The sequence below is a fragment of the Elephas maximus genome, chromosome 23 (assembly GCF_024166365.1).
Source record: "Elephas maximus indicus isolate mEleMax1 chromosome 23, mEleMax1 primary haplotype, whole genome shotgun sequence".
NCBI lineage: Eukaryota > Metazoa > Chordata > Mammalia > Proboscidea > Elephantidae > Elephas > Elephas maximus.
Genome location: NC_064841.1, coordinates 39,109,620 through 39,125,796, shown reverse-complemented (window position 1 = coordinate 39,125,796; position 16,177 = coordinate 39,109,620). Strand labels below are relative to the sequence as shown.

The 16,177-nt window shown below is 38.9% G+C and overlaps 1 pseudogene; it reads left to right on the top strand.

Annotated features, from left to right (window-relative positions):
• The first annotated feature begins 3,391 nt into the window (after positions 1-3,391).
• LOC126066239 (proteasome subunit beta type-6-like) lies at positions 3,392-4,165 on the top strand (annotated as a pseudogene).
• Positions 4,166-16,177: the final 12,012 nt, after the last annotated feature.

Sequence of the window (16,177 nt, the reverse complement as noted above, 5' to 3'; positions counted from 1 at the left end):
TCTGTAAATGTCCCAATTTTACCTTTATATTTGAGAGAGAGTTTTGCTGGATATGTTTCTTGGCTGGCAATTTTTTTCCTTCAAGGCTTTATGTACATCATCCCATTGCTTTCTTCCATGCATGGTTTCTACTGAGTATTCTGAACTCATTCTTACTGACTCTCCTTTGTAGGTGACTGTTTAACTGTAGCTGCTCTTAAAATTCTCTTTTTATGTTTGCTTTTGTTTGAGTATAATGTGTCTTGGTGACTTTCTTTTGGGATCTATCTTGTGTGGGGTTCAATGAGCATCTTGGGTAGATATCTTCTCATCTTTCACAATATCAGGGAAGCTTTCTGCCAACAAACCTTCATCAATTCTCTCTGCATTTTTTGTTCACCCTTCCTGTTTCGGTACTCTAATCACTCGTAGGTTGTTTCTCTTGATAGAATCCCACATGATTCTTAGGGCTTCTTCATTTTTTTAATTTTTTTTATCTGATTTTCCTTTGAATATATTGATGCCGGGTGTTTTGTCTTCAGTCTCAGTAATTTTGACTTTCGTTGTTTCAGTTCTGCTCCTCTGACTTTCTGTGGAGTTGTGTAACTGAAATTTATTGTCAATCTTCTGAATTTCTGACTTCTGTTTTCTGTCTCTCTATGGATTCTTACAGTCCATTAAATTTGTCATTATGTTCTCGAATAACCTTTTTAATTTCCTTGACTGCTTTATCTGTGTGTTCCTTGGCTTGTTCTGCATTTTGCCTGTTTTCCTTTCTGATCTCTTGAAGAGTTCTGTATATTAGTCTTTTGTATTCTGCCTCTGGTAATTCCATGAAGATCTCTTTGTCCAGAATATTCCTTTATTCTTTGTTTTGGGAGCTTGTTCAAGTGATCATGGTCTGCTTCTTTATGACTTGATGTTGACTGTTGTCTCTGAGCCACCTATAAGTTATTGTATTAGTTTGTTTTATGTTTGCTTACTGTGTCCTAGCTTTTTGCTTTGTTTTGTTCTGATATGCCCAAATAGGCTGCTCGAGTGAGCTAGCTTGATTATTAGCACCTTTGAAGCTCTAATGTCTTGTTGCCAGATGGTTAGAGCTGTTACTAGGTATATATGCCCCAGAGTCCATTCACTTTTCTTGTAATGATTCACCTCGGGTGTTCAGGAAGTCAGTCACCAAGTGTGTGGTGCAGAGTCTCATCTACAGTCTTATAGGAGCTGGGGTAATTGGTAGATGCACAGGTATCCAGCTGCAGCTGGGCGTCACACTCTGAGCAAGGCATGGGGTGACAACTGTCACCCATGTGTCTGTGAGTAAAGCATGTTCCTGTTGCCTAGAGCACACAGGCGGGTGGGATCTGATGCTTGACCATGGGCTCCCAATGCTTTTGGCTGTAAGTACTGGGAGGCACTATTTATCCTTGGACCCCTGTTGGTGGTGGCTAGGTGGTGTGGATGTAGCCACCAGTCCTCAGACCCCTGATGTGGGTAGGTGAGGACTCTGCTTAATAGGCAGAATATTGTCAAATGTCAAAAATCTGTCTCTCCACCACAGCTGAAACAACTGAAGTCAGTCCTCAGGCACTTACGCTGTCAAGGAGGGCCTAAGCTGCTGAAATAGTCCCACAAAGGTCCATGCAGGAATGAAAGGCATTCAACATCCATGGACTGCTTGTGCCAGAGCCCAGGCAAATGATTCACTTCTGCCCTGGGTTCCCAGTTTAGGGGAGACAGCAGATTATTTTTCTCCATTTGTTAATTTGTTTCTTCTCCAAGGCCAGGAGAATGGCTCATGGAACTGAACCTACCTCAGGCCCAGGGAAAGTGATTGCCAGTGAGCCAACTCAGGGACTAAAGTAGGAGGAGGGATCAGATAAATGGGAGAGAGTTCTTTCAAAAAGGGTGCTTTTTTGGTCCACATGATAAATTATCTTTTGTCAAGAGCATTCTTCTTCACTGATTCCAGAGACATGAGTAAACTCTGAGCTGCTTGCTCTCTCCCACTGTGAAAAACACTTCCTGAATGCTACTGCCAGCCCTGCTGTGGTCAAGCCAGGGGAATGGGCCTGCGGGGTGCTGGTTCCTGCCTACTCAGGTATGACAACTCCTTGCTGCTTTTGAACCATCTCTCCCTCCCCCTGTTGCTCAGTCCAATTTCTTAATTTTGCCTTTGATGTTCAGGGCTCCTAGCTTGTCATATATATAATTGATTCACTTGTTTTTTGGGGGGTCTTTGTTGTAAGGGGGACTACTAGAAGGATCTGACTACTGCACCATCTTTGTCCTGCCTCTGCCTGTGTCTTAAAAAAAATGAGTCTAAAATGATATTACTTTTTCATTCCTTGAATGGAGAATTTTAACAAAAATACCTGCACGTGATGGACTGTTTTACTCAGGCATAAGTAAAATGAAGTCCTGATTCATGCTACAACATGAATGGACCTTGAAAACATTGTGTTGAGTGAAATAAATCAATCACAATAGGAGAAATATTCCATGATCTCGCTTATATGAAATAACATGAATAGGCAAAGATATAGAGACCAAAGTTCATTAGTGGTTATCAGGAGCAGGATAGAGGGTAGAAAGATGGAGTCATTGCTTAGAAGGGGAAATAAGCATCTGTTAAGTGTGATGAAAAAATCTGGAAATTGATAGTGGTGATGGTTGCACAACATAATGAGCGTATTTAATATCAGTGAATTGTACATGTAAAAACATTTTCCATTTCAACATTTTTTACATGTAAAAATACACTATATACACATATTTACCAAAATAAAAATGATAAAAACATTCACTATTCTAAGTCATACAGAAAAAACTAAAATGTGTGCCATATATTTTCATTATGTGATTAGTTGCTAACAGAAACTTAGATGAGCACAGAACTTCTCCAGATGGTCCATGAGGGAGAAAAGATAGTGCTTATTTTTCAATCACAGATGATACTGTGGGGTATAGATATCACCAAAATTCAGCAAGTCATATGACTTTTCATATAGGGCAAGAGGCAGTCCTTCGAACAGAACAAGGTGATACTACTTGGTTTAAAAATAGGAAAGGCCTGTGAGAAGGTTGTATCCTTTCACCACACTTATTTATTCTGTATGAGGAGTAAATAATCCAAGAAGCTTGACTGTATGAAGAAGAATGGGGCATCAGGATTGATGGAAGACTTATTAACAATCTGTGATATGCATATGATACAACCTTGCTTGCTGTACGTGAAGAGGAGTAGAAGCACTTATTGATGAAGATCAAAGACCACAGTGTTCACTCTGGGTTACATGTCATTATAAAGAAAACAAAGGTCCTTATACCTGGACCAATAAGCAACATCATGATAAATGGAGAAAAGATTAATTTATCAAGGATTTCATTTTGCTTGGACCCACAGTGAATGCCCATGGAAGCAGCAGTCAAGAAATCAAATGATGTGGCTTTGTGGCTGCACTGGAGGAAGAGGGTGGCGGCAACTCTAGCAGCTGCTTGAGGAGAGAGGCCAGCACTGGCTGGGGACTGGAGGCACTCACCTCCAACTGGGAAAGCTGGGAAGTCTCCACAGGAAATAGTATCATGGTCCTTTAATTTGATGGGGGCTTGTTTCTGGGGACTGACCCTAGAACCGCCACTGGGTCCTACATCACCAATCAAGTGACTGACAAGGTGATCTCTATTCATTACTGAATATTCTGCTGCTGCTCAGGCTCAGCAGCTGATACTCAGGCAGTAACTGATGCTGTCACTTATCAGCTTGGCTTCCAGAGCACTGAACTAAATGAGCCTCCACTGGTGCACATGGCACCCTGCATCTTCAGGATGTGTTACTGATACTGGGAAGACTTGATAGCAAGAATCATCATCAAGGGCTGGGGCCCCCAAGAAAGAGGACCGATGTACTTAGTGCCTATGAGGGTATGATGGTAAGGCAGTCCTTTGCCACTGGAAGCTCTGAGAGCTCCTATATCCTGGCTATGTCAATGCTACCTACAGGGAGGGCATGACCAAAGAAGAGTTTCTGCACTTCACTGCCAATGCTTTCGCTTTGGTCATGGAATGGGACAGCTCCAGCAAAGGGGTGATCTACCTGGCAACCATTGCAGAATTAGGGGTAGAGTGGCAGGTACTTTTGGGAGAAGAGATCCCCAAATTCACCATTGCCACTTTACCACCCCCTTGAATCCTGGCATTCTAAGATATAATAAAAGACACCCCGTAGTGACCAAAAATTCAATAAACAGTTTGTCAAAGACATCAAATGACATATTACATTGGGCAAATCTGCTACAAAAGACCTCTTTAAAGTGTTAAAAAGCAAAGATGTCATTTTAAGGACTAAGATGTGCCACACTCAAGTCATGGTATTTTCAATCGTCTCCTATGCATGCTAAAGGTAGACAATGTACTAGGAAGACCAAAGAAAAATTGGTGCCTCTGAATTACGGTGAAGAACAAACAAAACAAAACAAAACAAAGTTAGCAAGAAGAACAAACAAATCTATCTTGGAAGAAGTACAGCTAGAGTGCTCCTTGGAAGCAAGGATGGTGAGACTTAGTCAAACGTACTTTAGACATGTTATCAGGAGGGATGAGTCCCTGGAAAAGGACCTCATGAGTGGTAAAGTAGAGGGTCAGCAAAAAAGAAGACCATCAATGAGATGGACTGACACAGTGTATACAATAATAGGCTCAAGCATAGCAATGGTTGGGAGGATGGCACAAGACTGGGCAGTGTTTCCTTCTGTTGTACATAGGGTTGCTGAGTCAGAACCAACTTGACGGTATCTAACAACAGCAACAATTTTTCTGTTGAGATAGTTGGTTCTTCTGCTGTACTGCAAAATAAAACTTTTTTTTTTTTATATCAATTACCAGTGTGGCCTAGTCTTGTCTTGTTGTCCAACATTTAATACATAAAAAACAAAGCACTTTTGAGGGAAAACAAGAACATTGAGAGTTTATAACACTTTAGCAGGTAATATCAATGTTGTCACCATCCTTATCGCTTCCTGAAAATTATGAATTTTATCTCAAAAATCATAGTAATAAAATTTTACTTGCATAAACCAAAACCTTAATTCTTGTGGCAATATACTTGCCATGGAATAAATTCATTTACTTATTTCAGCATTGTTTAATCACAGCAGGAAGGATTATGCTATGATTATTTTCAATGTCTAAGATTCGTATTCAATAATAGGATAAATCCTACGTAGCTGAAATGTCCACTGATGAACTCACGGGCTAAAAGAAAAACCTTGAACAATAGAAATGACTACTGGCTGACTGATTTTGTGAATATCAACATTCTTTTAGAGATAAATATATAGGAACTTGATTTGGTTAGGTGCCTTCAAGTTGTATCTGGCCGAAAGCAACCCCATGTACAACAGAAAAAAACACTGCAGTCCTGCACCATCCTCACAGTTATTGCTATGTTTGAGGCCATTGCGGCAGCCACCATGTCAATCCATCTGGTTGAAGGTCTTTGTCTTTTTCACTGACCCTCTACTTTCCCAAGCATGATGTCCTACTCCAGGGACTGGTCCGTCCTGATGACATGTCCAAAGTACATGACACAAAGTCTATCTTTGCTTCTAAGGAGCATTCTGACTGTATTTCTTCCAAGACAGATTTGTTCTTCTGGAAGTCCATGGTATAGTCAATATTCTTTACCAACACCATAATTCAAAGCATCAATTCTTCAAACCCCCCAAAATTCTTTAAAAAATTAGGTCTTCCTTATTCATTGTCAAGCTTTCACATGCATATGAGGTGATCAAATATGCCATGGCTTAGTCATTGATGTATAATTTAATCACTGCCTATCAGTGGAATCCTGACAACTGTGATTTTAAGTCAGCTCTGCACCCAGTATATAAATTTTAGGCACAAATTGTTTACTTCTTTGACTCTATTTCCCTATTTGTTTAGACTAGATATTCAGAACAGTCTCCATCAATAGAATGCTGTAATATTCACCAAAACAAAACTAAGTTTCTTTAGCATCTTGGAGAATTGTGGCCGACACACCGTATGTTAATTTCCCACACCCAATGACTCACTCCTTTCTGTAACCCCCTCCTGTTGAGTGTTACCTGCTCCCAACTAACAGAAAATGGCAAAGGTGATGATGGTAGTTTCATGGTTATGTTACTTTACACAAGACTCCATGTTAGCAAACTAGACTGAGAGAGTCTCCTGTTGGCTTTCAAGAAGCAAAAAACCATCTAGTAAAATGCCTATGGAGAGAGCCACATGGCAGGGCACTACAACAGCTGCAAGGGCCCAAGGGCACTCTTCAGCCAATAGCCAATGAGAAGCTGAGCCCTCAATCATAAAATCACAAAGAAATGCATTCTGCCAACAACCTGAATGAACTTGGAAAAATTTGCCAGCTGAGCTTCAGAAGTGAATATAGTTCTACTGATATCTTGATTGCAGCCCGTGAGACCCTGAGCAGAGGACCTACCTAAGCTCTGCCCAGATGTCTGACCCACAAAGCTGTGAGATAAAATGTGCTGTTTTATCCATTATGTTTATGGCAATTTGTTACTCAGCAACAGAAAATGAATACAAGGATACAGTCCTGCATGTCCCTGCCTCTTTGGAAAATTGCTCAGTAAATTAGATTAAAAACAAAAACAACAACAAAAAACTTACCTGACTGAGGATTGATGAAAGGCATACGTTTTGGCTTATTTTAAAGGTTTTTTTTTTTGTGTGTGTGTGTGTGTCTACTCTCACTTTTTGCCTGTCACTCAAGGAAGGAGCTAGGAAAAGGTATAGTGAAATATTATTTCTTTCCTAGAAGGTATTATATAAAACTTTCCAGAGTTATGGGTACAATTTGTGGCATAGATTTTTCTTTTAACTTTTGTCTTGGTTTAGTTAAATTATGAGTGATAGAAATGCATTGCTGTCTTTCTTCAGTCATCCGCCCTCTGACTAGGTGTTGCATTCATTGTGCTTGAAATTGTCACTCTATCACTTTCCATTAATTCCCCACAAATGGTCCAAATTACTTAAAAAGGAAATTCCCAGTAAATCAGAGTAATTATCAAAAGAAGTTAATCTCAATTATTAGAAAGCATTTCTATACTTCAAAATAATTCACTTTTGTTTACATTTTCACTTCACTTTGAACAGAGAATTGAGGAGATGATGGAGTCACCTCCTGAGAAAGAAAGACCATAAGAAGAGGGACAACCTGTTCAAAGGCTCTGAGAAGGAAAGATACTTTGTGAATGCTAAAATCAACAAGGAAGCCATTGTGGTTGAGCAAAAGATTTTTCTAGGGATCTGCAATGCTCTTACAATTGAACCTCCCTATTTTCATCCATCTTGACTGTTTCATGCTAGTTCCACTTGCATCTACAGAAATGCTAGTTGGATGGCTGTAAGCAGAAGCATGCCCTATCTAGCTTAATACATACTTTTTGCAGGTTGTTCTGCTAGTAGACTAACAGTGTGGTTATGTGCTTAGCTACACAGGTGCAAGTGAAGTGTTGCTGTAGAGTTAGATTTAACCAGTGTTGTGGTTTCACCAAGGTACAACGACGAAATAAAAGAGGGCTAAGAGAGTCCAGGGTATATGGAATAGAATGATTACAATGATTAACTATGGAATTTAAGCTCAGTAAAGAGGAAAATTTGCATTAATGGTCTGATAATTGAAAAGTGATTAGAATCAATGGATTGGTACTTCATCTTTGAAGGAATAATTTGAGGGTTCAAAGTAATAAATGTATCAAGTAGAAAAACAGGAGGTGATGAAGAGAGTGAGATGTGTGCTGCCTATTGCACTTATTAGCAATGCTAAGTTGTAGGCTTATGAACACAGGAATGAGAATCTGGCATAGAGTAGAGGGTAAAGGTCATGTGAGGAAACCAGCTAGCACTTGAAAGGGCTGCATAGAACTCAATGTCCTCAGAAGAAGTCGGTTTCCCATACAAGCAAGAAGAAGAAAATGTTCAGATAAGAGACTATGTATCAAGAATTTTTTTTTAGAGACAGTGTTTTAAACAAGTAGAGACGTGTGAGAGATAGGAACCAAATAAAATTGTGTAGACAGACTTATAAGGATTCAAAAACAAAACATGAAATATGACTTTGGTGTCTTGGGGCTTCCATGTGGTAACTGGATAAATACATATAAAGAACGTAATGAGATTCATATTGCCCAGGTCAATGCAGATAGCGTTAATGATTTTTAGGATTTAGGAAATAGGAGGGTTGGGTGTCTGGAGCATTCTCTTGACCCCTGAAAATGGAAGCAAGAGGGCTGAAGCTTGACAAGGTGAGGGTAGGTCTGAGCACATGCATTCCCTTTGATTATACACAGTAAAAATAACTATGTAGCTATAGTGTTTGATCAGTACATGAAGAATGTTTTTGACCCTTGTTGGAGAACTGGCAGAATTACTCAGAGTTGCACAAGACACTCCATTGATCACTGATGATAGAGTTGAGGATGTATGGGGAAGCTTGATGTAATTCTGGGCTAGAACCAACTGGTTTTTGCAGAATGTTAAGACATATTAAAAAAACTATACAGATAAAATAGTTTTATAAATTCATCTAAAGATAAAATTGTAAATGTCTTCTTGTATAACTATCACAGGATTGGAACTAGCAGGGAAAATTGATTAAGTTTTTTTTAAGTGTGCATGTATTTTTTAATTTTTAAAATAATATACAGTAAATTGACTTTGTTCCCTTATGATACACAGTTCTATGAATTTGAACACATATATTGATTAATAAACCAGCTTTTTTTTTTGTTTGTTTGTTTTATCGCAATCAGGATTCAGAAAAATTCCATCATCCCCAAAAGCCTTCTTATCCTACCCCCTTGTAGTCACACATTCTCCCCAGCCCTAATCCCTGTAAACCAGTGATCTGTTCTCCATCCCTATAGATTTTCTTTTTGATGATGTCGTAAAGATAGAATTGTACAATATGCAACCTTCTGAGACTGATTTTTTTTACTCTACAGAATGCCATTGATTATGTGGATATAAAACTGATGTTTATCCATTCACCTGTTTAAAGGTTTTTGAGTTTGTCTTAGTTATCTAGTGCTGCCATGACAGAAATACCACAAGTGGATGGCTTTAACGAAGAGAAATTTATTTTCTCACAGACTAGTAGGTTACAAGTCCAAATTCAGGGTGTCAGCTCCAGGGGAAGGCTTTCTTTTTCTGCTGGCTTTGGAGGAAGATTACTTGTCCTGAAACTTCCCCTGGTCAAGGAACTTCTCAGATGCAGGATCCCGGGTCCAAAGGACACAATCTGCTCCCGGTGCTGCTCTTTTGGTGGTATGAGGTCCCCAATTCTCTGCTTCCTTCCCTTTCCTTTTATCTCTTGAGAGATAAAAGTGGTACAGGCCACACCCCAGGGAAACTCCCTTTACACTGGATCAGGGAGGTGACCTGAGTAAAGGTGGTGTTACAACCCCACCCTAATCCCCTCAACACAAAATTACAATCTCAACATGGAGGACAACCACACAATACTGGGAATCATGGCCTAACCAAGTTGACATATATTTTTGGGGGGACACAATTCAATCCATGACAAGTTGTTTCCAGTTTGGAAGGATTATGAATAAAACCACTATAAATATTCATGTGCAGGCTTTTGTGTGAATATAAGTTTTCCCTTCTCTAGGGTAAACACCTAGCAGTGGGACTGCTGAGTCATGTGATAAACGTATGTTTAACTCTATAAGAGACTATCGAACTTTTTTCCAGAGTTGCTGTTACATTTTGAATTCCCACCAGCAATGTGTGATAATTCCAGTTGCTTTTTTTCTATGTTGTTGACTGAATTGTGTCACCCAAAAATATGTGTTGTAAATCCCAACTTCTATGCCTGTGGTTATAATCCCACTTGGGAATGGGTTTTCTTTGTTATGTTAATGAGACTGGATTAGTGTAGGACGTGTCTTGAGTCAATCTCTTGTGAGATATAAAAGAATAAACAGCGAGAGAAGTAGAGATGGCAGAAGACAGATGCCGCGCCACATGAAGACTGCGCAGGAGCAGAAGCTTAAAGAGACAAGGGCTTTCCTCCAGAGTCAACAAAGAGAGAAAGACTTGCTTTAGAGCCAGCACCCCGAATTTGGACTTCTAGCCTCCTAAACCATGAGAAAATTAATTTCTGTTTATTAAAGCCACCCACTAGTGGTATTTCTGTTACAGCAGCACTAGATAACTAAGACACCCTACAACTTTGTCAGCACTTGATATTGTCGGTAATCTTTTTAGCCATTTTAATAGGTGTTGTTGTTGTTGTTAGGTGCCATCAAGCTGGTTCCAACTCATAGGAACCCTATGTACAACAGAACGAAATGCTGCCCATTCCTTATCATCTTGACAATTATTGCTGTGTTTGAGCCCTTTAGTTGTAGCCACTGTGTCAATCTATCTTGTTGAGGGTCTTCCTCTTGTTTACTGATGCTCTAAGTTCTTCTCCAGGGACTTGTCCCTCCTGGTAACCTGTCCAAAGCATGTGAGATAAAGTTTCACATACCTTGCTTCTATGGCACATTCTGGCTGTACTTCTTCCAAGACACATTTGTTAGTTCTTCTGGCCGTCCATGGTATATTCAATATTCTTTGTCAATACCATAACTGAAAGGCATCAATTCTTCTTCAGTCTTCCTTATTCATTGTCCAGCTTTCACATGCATAAAGGCGATTGAAAACACCACGGTTTGGGTCAGGCACAACTTAGTCCTTAAAGTGACATCTTTGCTTTTAAATGCTTTAAAAAGTTCTTTTGTTGCAGATTTGTCCAATGCAATACATCGCTTGATTTCTTGACTGTACTGATTGTGGATCCAAGTAAAATGAAATTCTTGATAATTTAAATCTCTTCTCCATCTATCATGATGTTTTTTATTGGTCCAGTTGTGAGGATTTTTGTTTTCTTTATGTTGAGGTGTAACTATACTAAAAGACTGTATCTTTTGATCTTCATCAGTGCTTCAAGTCCTCTTCATTTTCAGCAAGCAAGGTTGTGTCATCTGCATGTCACAGGTTGTTAATGAGTCTTCCTCCAATCCTGATGCCCTGTTCTTCTTCATATAGTCCAGCTTCTCAGATTATAGATTGGATTAATATGGTCAAAGAATACAACCCTGACACAGCTTTCCTTGACTTTAAACCACCCAATGTCCCCTTGTTCTGTTCAAACTACTGTCTTTTGGTCTAAATACAGGAGCCTCATGAGCAATGTTAAATGTTCTGGAATTGTAATAGGTGTGTTCTGGTGTCTCATCATAGCTTTAGTTTGTGTTTCCATAATGGCTAATGATGTTAAACATCTTTTCATGTGTTTATTTTCCATCCCTAATCCTGTTTGGTGAAGTGTCAATTAAGTCTTTTGCCATTTTTTTTTAATTGCTCTTTAGGTTAAAGTTTACAGCTCAAGTTAATTTCTCATTCAAAAATTTATACACATATTATTTTGTAACATTGGTTGCAATCCCCATAATGTGACAGCACACTCCCAATTCCCACCTTAGGTTCCCTGTACCCATTCATCCAGTTGCAGTCCCTTCTTGCCTTCTCATCTTGCTTTAGGACAGGAGTTGCCTATTTTGTCTTGTATACTTGATTGAACTTAAAAGCACATTCCTCACATGTGTTATAATTAATATTTTCTTATAGGCCTCTCTAATCTTTGTCTGGAAAGTGGGCTTTGGGAAAGGTTTTGGTTCTGGGTTAGCAGAGTGTCTGGGAGTCAGAATTTCTGGGGTTTCTCCAGTCTCTCTCAGACCAGTAAGTCTGGCCATTTTTCCTGAATTTGAATTCTGTTCTATATCTTTCTCCTGCTCTGTCTGGGACTCTCTGTTGTGATACCTGTCAGAGTGGTCAGTGGTGGTGCTGGTAGTAGCTGGGCACCATCTAGTTATTCTGGTCTCAGCCTGGTGGAGTCTGTAGTTATGTCCTTTGGGATAACATTTTCTTTGTGTCTTTGGTTTTCTTCATTCCTCTTTGCTCCGGATGGAATGGGAACAATAGAGGTATCTTAGATGACTGCTCACAAGCTTTTAAGACCCCAGTTGCTACTCACCAAAGTGGGATGTAGAACATTTTCTTTATAAACTGTTATGCCAATTGACCTAGATGTCCCCAGAAGTCTACTTGGTCCCAACTAGTCAGTCCCTCAGTGTATTTGGATGTGTCCAGGAAACTTCTATGCTTTTGTTTTGGTTCAGTTGTGCTGACATTCCCTATATTATATGTTGTCCTTCCTCCCTCCGAAGTTGACACTTGTCTACTCTGTAGTTAGTGATTTTCCCTCCTCTACATTCCCCACCCTCATAAACATCAAAGAATGCTTTTTTTGTCTGTGTAAACCTTTTCCTGAGTTCTTATAATAGTGGTATCATACAATATTTGTCCTTTCGTGACTGACTTATTTCCCTCAACATAATGCCCTCCAGATTCATTCACAGTGAGAGATGTTTTGAGAATTCATCATTGTTCTTTATTGTTGCATAGTATTCCACTGTGCCTTTGTACCATAATTTTTTTATTCATTTATCTGTTGATGGGCATTTAGGTTGTTTCAAGATTTTTGCTATTGTGAATAGTGCTGCAATGAACATAGGTATGCATATGTCTATTTGCGTGACAGCTTTTATTTCTCTAGGGTATATTCATAGGAGTGATGTCTTAGGCTGAGTTCTCTAGAGAAGAAAAAATTTGTAAAACATAAATATATGTGTCTATATCTATATTTAGAGAGACAGAGAAAGAGAGAGAAAGAAAATTATATCAAGGAAATGGCTCACACGGTTGTAAAGGTTATAACTTCCCAAGTTCGTGCGGCAGAAAAGAGGCTTCTCCTGATTCAAGTAGCTGCAGGGGCTGGTGAACCCAAGATCGGTAGGGCTGTTGCTCCCAGGCTGTGAAGATCAGTGAATCCCAAGATTGGCGGGCAAAACCAAAGGTAAGCTGCTAGCTCTCATCTTAAGAACTGGAGTTCAGATGAACAGGAGCCATCTTCAGGATCCAGAATGAGCAAAAGCCCTGGAACCCTTCCTGAACATCTGCCAACACTCGATCCAGATCACATGCCCAGGGAAACTCCCCCTCAACTGATTGGCCACTCAGAGTAGATCCCATCATGTGGGTGGTCATGTATCAAGTCTCAACAGGGAAGTGGTCGCATTACATGACTGCCAAAACACTGAGAATCATGGCCCAGGGAAGCTGACCCACAATCTCAATCATCACAATTGGGATTGTTGAATCATACAGTACTTCTATTAGGAAGCACTAGGTCATTTTCCAAAGTGGTTGTACCATTTTGCGTTCCCACCAGCAGTGCATAAGAGTTCCAATCTTCCCACAACCTCCTTAATATTTGTTATGTTGTATTTTTTTGATTAGTGCCATTATTATTGGGGCGAGACCATATCTCAATGTAGTTTTGATTTGCAACTCTCTAATGGCTAATGATTGGGAGCATTTCCTTGTGTGTCTGTTAGCTGCCTAAATGTCTTCTTTGGTGAAGTGCCTGTTCATGTCCTTTGCCCATTTTTTAAATTGGATTATTAGTTTTTTGTTGTTGTTGTTGTTGTTGAGGTGTTGCAGTATCTTGTAGATTTTAGTGGTTAGATCTTGTTAGGTATGTTATAGCTAAAAATTTTTCCCAGTCTGTTGTTGTTGTTTGCTGCCATTAAGTCAGTTCTGACTCATAGCGACCCTGTGTACCACAGAACAAAACACTGCCTGGTCCTATGCCATCCTTACAATTGTTATGCTTGAGCCCATTGTTGCAGCCACTGTGTCAATCCATGTCATTGAGGATCTTCCTCTTTTCTGCTGACCCTGTACTTTACCAAAAGTGATGTCCTTCTCCAGGGACTGGTTCCTCCTGACAACATGTGCAAAGTATGTAAGATGCAGTCTTGCCATCCTTGCTTCTAAGGAGCATTCTGGTTGTACTTCGAATACAGATTTGTTCATTCATTTGGCAGTCCATGGTATATTCAATGTTCTTTGCCAACACCACAATTCAAAGTTGTCAATTCTTCTTTGGTCTTCCTTATTCATTGTCCACTTTTCACATGCATATGATGCAATCAAAAACACCATGGCTGGGGTCAGATGCACCTTACTCTTCAAGGTGACATCTTTGTTTTTCCCAGTCTGTAGGCTCTCTTTTTCACTCTTTTGATGAAGTCTTATTATTATTATTTTTAAATTGTGATCTAGGCGAAAGTTTACAGAGTAAATCATCTTCTCATTAAACAATTTTGTGATATTGGTTTCTGACCTCATGTTTTATCAACACTCTCCCCTTCTCCATACCTTGGTGAAATCTTTTGATGAGCATAAGTGTTTAATTTTTAGGAGCCCCCAGTTATCTAGGTTCTCTTCTGGTGTTTGTGCATTTTTAGATATGGTTCGTATCCTATTTATGCTGTGCATTAGGGCCCCTAGCAACATTGTCCCTATTTTTTCTTCCATGGACCTTTTTTTTTTTAGATTTTATAATTAGGTCTTTGATATGTTTTCAGTTCATTTTTGTGTATGGTGCGAGATATGGTCTTGTTTAATTTTTTTACAGATGGACATCCAATTATGTGAGCATCGTTTGTTAGACTGTCTTTTCCCCCATTTAACAGATTTGTCCCTTTGTCAAATATCAGCTGCTCATAGATGATGGATTTACCTCCAGGTCTCAATTCTGTTTCATTGGTCTATGTGTCTGTTGTTGTACCAGTACCAGGCTGTTCTGACTACCATCACTGTATAATAAGTTCTAAAATCAGGTAGTGTGAGGCCTCTCACTTTATTCTTCTTTTTCAGTAAGCTTTACTTATCTGGGGCCTCTTCCCTTGCCATACAAAGTTGGTACTTTGTTTCTCTATCTTGTTAATGAAAGCTGTTGGAATTTGGATTGAGATTGCATTGTATCTGTAGATTGTTTTCGGTAGGTTGGATATTTTTACAATGTTGAGTCTTCCTTTCCACGAGCATGGTATGTTTTTCCACTTATGCAGGTCCCTTTTGATTTCTTGCAACAGCGTTTTGTAGTTTTCTTTGTATAGGTCTTTTATATCCCCGGTTAGATTCATGCCTAAGTACTTTATCTTCTTGGTAGCTTTTTTAAATGGTATTGATTTGTTGATTTCCTTTCCTAAGTCCTCTTTGTTGGTGTAAAGGAATCCAGCTGATTTTTTTTCTGTTAATCTTGTATCCTGCTACTTTGCTTTAATCTATTAGTTTCAGTAGCTTCGTCATGATATATTATTTTTTTGATATGCTGTTGAATTCTGTTGGCTAGTATTCTGTTGAGAATTTTTGTGTCTATGTTCATGAGGGATATTGATCTGTAGTTTTTTTTTTTTTTTTGATGTCTTTGCATGGCTTTAGTATCAGGGTTTAGTATCAGGATTTAGTATCAGGATTATGCTGGCTTCATAGAATGAGTTCAGGAGTATTCCTCCATTTTCTTTGCTCTGTAATAGCTTGGATAGTATTGGTGTTAGCTTTTCTCTGAAAGTTTGGTAGAATTCTCCAATGATGGTGCCCTGGCCAGTACTTTTTTTTTTTACTTCTTTAATCTCTTCTTTTGTTATGGGTCTGTTTAGTTTTTCTACATGTTTGTGTTAGTTTAGGTAGGTGGTGTGTTTCTAGAAATTTGTCCATTTCCTCTAGATTTTTAAATCTGTTGCAGTACAACTTTTCATAGTATTCTGTTGTGATTATTTTAATTTCAGTTAGGTCTGTTGTGATATTACCCATCTCATTTCTTATTTGAGTTATTTGCTTCTTCTCCTGTTTTACTTTCTTCATTTTGGCGAATGGTTTGTTTATATTTTCAGAGATCCAACTTTGGTCTTATCAATTCTTTCAATTGTTTTTCTATTCTCTATTTCATTTATTTCTACTTGAATATTTATTATTTCCTTTCTTCTGGTGCCTAAGGGCTTCTTTTCCTGCTCTCTGTTTGTTTTAGTTGTTGGGTTAATGTTTTGATTTTGTCCTTTTCTTTTTTGATGTGTTCATTTATTGCTATATATTATCTTCTAAGCACAGATTTTGCTTGTTCTCAAAGGTTTTGGTAAGATGTGTTTTCATTCTTACTTGATATCATGAATTTTTTTATTCTATCCTTGATTTCTTCTATTATTGAGTAGTTTTTAAGCAAGGTGTTGTTGAA